Source organism: Adiantum capillus-veneris, chromosome 14 (assembly GCF_014529385.1).
Source record: "Adiantum capillus-veneris isolate H3 chromosome 14, ASM1452938v2, whole genome shotgun sequence".
NCBI lineage: Eukaryota > Viridiplantae > Streptophyta > Polypodiopsida > Polypodiales > Pteridaceae > Adiantum > Adiantum capillus-veneris.
Genome location: NC_140944.1, coordinates 119,341,153 through 119,345,957, shown reverse-complemented (window position 1 = coordinate 119,345,957; position 4,805 = coordinate 119,341,153). Strand labels below are relative to the sequence as shown.

The 4,805-nt window shown below is 46.7% G+C and overlaps 1 pseudogene; it reads left to right on the top strand.

The window, feature by feature from the left end:
• The first annotated feature begins 3,391 nt into the window (after window positions 1-3,391).
• On the top strand, window positions 3,392-4,463 carry LOC147443025 (uncharacterized; annotated as a pseudogene).
• The last annotated feature ends 342 nt before the right edge of the window (window positions 4,464-4,805 follow it).

Below are 4,805 nucleotides of genomic sequence, written 5' to 3'. Positions count from 1 at the left end.
TCCAACAGCTTTAGACAGCCAGGGGGTCCAGTGCGAGATGGAGTTCTGGAAGTATCTGGTGTATTCACCCCATTACAATGTCCCTGTTACTCTAATGCACTTTTGCACCAGCTCTCCAGTGATGCCACTCAGTTTTAAGTTGGCCCACCCCGGGGCTAAAAGTTTGTCGTACACCTAAATCCCTTTCCACTGACCACCTTCAGAGCAAAGTTTTGCATTGTCAATCATATCCTTGGTCATGATAGCCCAAGACTAATCTTGATTTGCGATGGGCACCACAAACTTGGTACATAGAGCCTCCACATGAATAGCTAGGTCAAGAATTCCAAGGCCACCTTGGATCAGCGGTTTAGCAAAAACTTCCCACTTTGCCCATTGCCACGGTACCAAGATTTTAGTGTTGTTTCTCCATAAGAATCTTTTAACGGATTTTAAAAACTCCTACCAGTTACATTTGGCCATTTTGAGGAGCGGGCTGGTGAAGGCAATATAGGGAAAGCATAAATGACTTGATCACCGTGATCCGACTCTGGAACGAAAGCAACACAGACTCCCACCTTTCCATTTTCCTCTGAATCTTCTCAAGGACCCATTGAAACCTTTGCTTATGAGTAACGTCTACCCTTCACTTATGCATTTGAAATGTTTTGAAAGGATTTTTATTTTTCCTAGATTGGGAGCCCTAAATTGCATATAAAACAAAACATTGGTGCGCGCGGCGGGCGGCGATAGCATTAGACATAGTTATTTCAAAAAGTAATAGATAACTATGCATCGCTTGACTTGTTGTATACAAATCACAAGAATACACACAATAGAGTGAGATTGACCAATAGAAATGACACTTTTTTAAAGGCTCTAAGATGGCTATTCCATAGGCCCTCAAAAGGACTCCATAGCTACATATCAGTGTCCGTTAGCTCAACCTGCTACAACTAGTTGCTTAAGCGGCTTCTTGATTATGGGGTGCTTCAACCACCCGCACTTGCAAAAATGTTTTAGAGGTTACAGGTAGTTCGCCAAGCCTTCTTATAGGCCGCAAGCGATTTACAACATAGAGAAGGAAGGTTGGCCCTTGATTGAGAGGTGCTATGGAGGAATCTCTAAAAACAAATTAAACGGCTTTGACTATTATTGAGAGCGTAAATGTAGCTAACGAAGCACTTTAGCTTTTTAAGACCTTATTATAGCCAAAATGTTCCAACGGCCAGCCTTAAAGTTTAGCGTCTAGACGACTTAGAGTTGGGTCGCACCTACTAGGAGTAGGGAGAAGGGGGGAAGGAGTCATGCACGTCGCACGCTATAGAAAGTTATGGGGATGAGATTATCATGGAGAATATTTCGTAAGCATCAAGTTATTTCATTGGAGAGAAATTTCCTACAAGCAAGGAGAGAGAACCATTTCCAAGAAAATAGCTTAATCCCGTCTTCTGAATATACTAGTCGAACCCTAGCAACACTACTATGTTCCAACCACACTTTTTGGAGTTTTTTCAATTAGAATATTGCTTCTTCCCACTCCCCCGACTCATCTTGGGTGCGACCCAACTCTTCGACCATAACGTAGAGAGGGACTGCCTTTACGCAGAAACTCTTTGATCTAGAGGGTTTGAATTAAATTAAATTACACTAGTTTAATTTGGTGCATACTGGTAGGTTCTCCAACTCTTTGATCTAGAGGGTTTGAATTAAATTAAATTACACTAGTTTAATTTGGTGCATACTGAAATTTGGTGCATACTGTTAGGTTCTCCAATTTATTGGTTGGAATCTACCCAGATGCCATTTGGTGCAAGCTTTCCCTTCAAAATTATTAGTCAAAACTCAGAAGTGTGGATTTGAACTCTCAGCAGATCGTGCTGAAACTCTGGGGTGTTAACCTAAGCGATCCGAATGCATAACCAGGCTGCAACGAATGATTTCGCTTATGTCTAAAAAAATGTATTTCCCTCCTCGTGACCTGTTACAGCTCGCTCCGCCTATGCAGGTGCAGTGGCTTCCCTACGCCACTCGTTCTGCTCCCTCCGCCTTGCTGGTGAGGACGACTCTGCCGCCAATGCATCCAATTATCGCCTGAGTGTCCGCAGAAGCCTTCCTCTAGCTGCTGCCGTTTTGATTGCTTCTGAGAGGGCATCGCCCCAGATTCGTGCTATTAACGATTTTCTAAGAAAATCGTTGGCACATACTCTTTCATCTAAAGAGTTTGTTTGACCAAAGTCTACCATGACCGACAAAGACAGACAACTAGGACCATGAGTCATGACTTACAAAGTCTTGGGCTTGCGTCTTCTGTAAGTGCAGGTGAGGGCCTGGTAAGGCACTTGCTCCAAGGAAGCGCGTCTGGTAGGAAGTTGACAGTGTTCGTGCCGCTGCTTGCCGAGGCGGCAGTCACCTGCATCATTTGCAGGGGTTACCTCAACAAGTACAAAGCGGCGCAATGCATTCCAGGGGTTACCTGCATCATTTGCAGGGGTTACCTCAACAAGTACAAAGCGGCGCAATGCATTCCAACCTCCATCAACTCGAGCATCCAGCTCATAAATGTGCTCCTCACGTTGCTTCTGGTGTGCGCCACGCTCGCAGAGGGCGTGATTCTGAGCTTCACAATCGAACCGCCGGGATCGAGGAGGGATCTATTCAAAATAACTGGGCTAGAGGAGGCCACAGTACCCGTGAGCAGCAGCAACAACAAGAGCATCTGGTTGCCGATGGCGGTCAGCTTGCAGAGGGGGGGAGATGAGTGGGAGGCGGCGGAAGAGGCGCTGGAACGGGTGGCGCTGGGGGTGGTGTTGGTGTTGGTGGTAGTGATGGCGTACGCGGGCGCTTGTGGGCCTGGTAGCGAAGCGGGTGAAGGGGGAGATGAGCTGCGAGCATGGCGCATGGAGCTTGCAGGCCCTGCGGAGGCTGATGCGTGTGGTAGATCGGAGCAAGTGGCTGGGCCTGTGGTTTGCCCTCGTCTTCTCTACTTGGGGTTGCAGCACCCAAGGCCTTCATTATGGCTACGGGAACTATGTGTTGGAATAAAATAAAAATATCACAGCTGTCATGTCTTGAGAAACCAAGAGACACCAACACCTTTTGGTATCCACGCACGCACCCCTATAACTGTAGCCACAATCATGGAATGAAACAAGACCTACTACCCGCCTATCTCTGCGTATCTCTTTGTGTGTGTGTGTGTGTGTGTGTATCTGAGTCTCTCTCCTTCTCTGTGTAACACACACACACACACACTAATGCAATCACAAATGTAATCTCTCCTTCTCTAATGCCTTACCACGCTGTCTATGATAGTGGACGCCCTCCTGGGCTATCTTGTCGACATGGTATCAATCGTCGGGTCCAGGACTTGCTGAAGCCTTAGTATGTCGACGATACCCTGCATGGCACCATGCACGAGGCTTCAACAATTGCCACATTGCACCTGCAACCTGCACGAAATGAGAGAGCCCTGCAATTCTTGCCCATTTTTGGCAATGGTGATGATTTCTCAAATCACACCCTCTGCGGTGCTGCTGAAGGCAATAATGCAGCCCCTCCGCAAGCGACTCTCCAAGTCCCTGCCCCTGCTGCGGATGAAAATGCTGATGTACCTGCCCAAGAAGCAGATGAAAACGCTACTGAGATACCAGTCCCATATCCAATCGATGGTGATGAAGTACCCACCCGGAATGATGCAGCCAAGAATGACATCATTGCTGCGGAAATTACTCCTGCAGCGCCCAGCCCTGCCATGCTCGCCACCTTGCCTTGTGAATACTGTGGCCACCATGCAGATGAAGAAGACGAGGTTATCACCAACTTCCTGGCTTTTCTTGAAGAGGAACACACAAACTTTGACCTGCATATGGCCACCTCTGAACACCTCAAAGGAAGCACTTTGTTTGGGGATCACCCTATGATATGAACCTGCTGACGGAGATGAAGAGATAACAGTTGCTTCCTCCTGCGTGTACCAAACCCAAGTTGATGATGCAGAACCTACAGATGATGGTGAAACTGATCCAACCTTGATGGAAATCATTAGAAGGGTGCCTCACCCTTACAACATGGATGTTGCTCATGCATTTCATGCTGTCCCCAAGTGCAAATATTGCCGCGGCGGCTATCACAATCATTGCTCAACCTCATGCCGCCCTATTAGGATTCAATCCCGCAAGCATGAAGATCCATTCCATGATGGTGTTGCTCTTTCATACGGATACAATTTCAACCTAATAGCAATTGACAATGCTTCCTTGGTCTCACTGACGTACCTCCTTGCCGCTGAATGTATGCAGCTAGCACAACCGAACATTTTCGTGGGCTCGTGTCGTGTACAAAAGGGGGGTATAAATGTAGATCTTCATCCACGACACTCGAAGCTTTCTCACGAGTGCTTGATGCATCTGAAGCCATGATGGAAGATGAAACCTCACCATCGAATTTTCACCTTCAACAACTTCTTGATTGATCCCGGATGACACCAAATCCTAGAAACAAACCCAAAATTTGTTTTCTCCTTCTTGCACTGATCTTTGCAATCACAAAAACACAAAGCACTTTCCAGCTCATCTAGGCACTTCTCATGCACAATAAAATCTTCTCTCGGCATTTAGCTGAGGGGGGATGTTGGAATAAAATAAAAATATCACAGCTGTCATGTCTCGAGAAACCAAGAGACACCAATACCTTTTCGTATCCACGCACGCACCCCTATAACTGTAACCACAATCATGGAATGAAACAAGCCCTACTACCCGCCTATCTTTGCGTATATATCTCTCTCTCTCTCTCCTGTGTGTGTGTGTGTGTGTGTGTGTGTG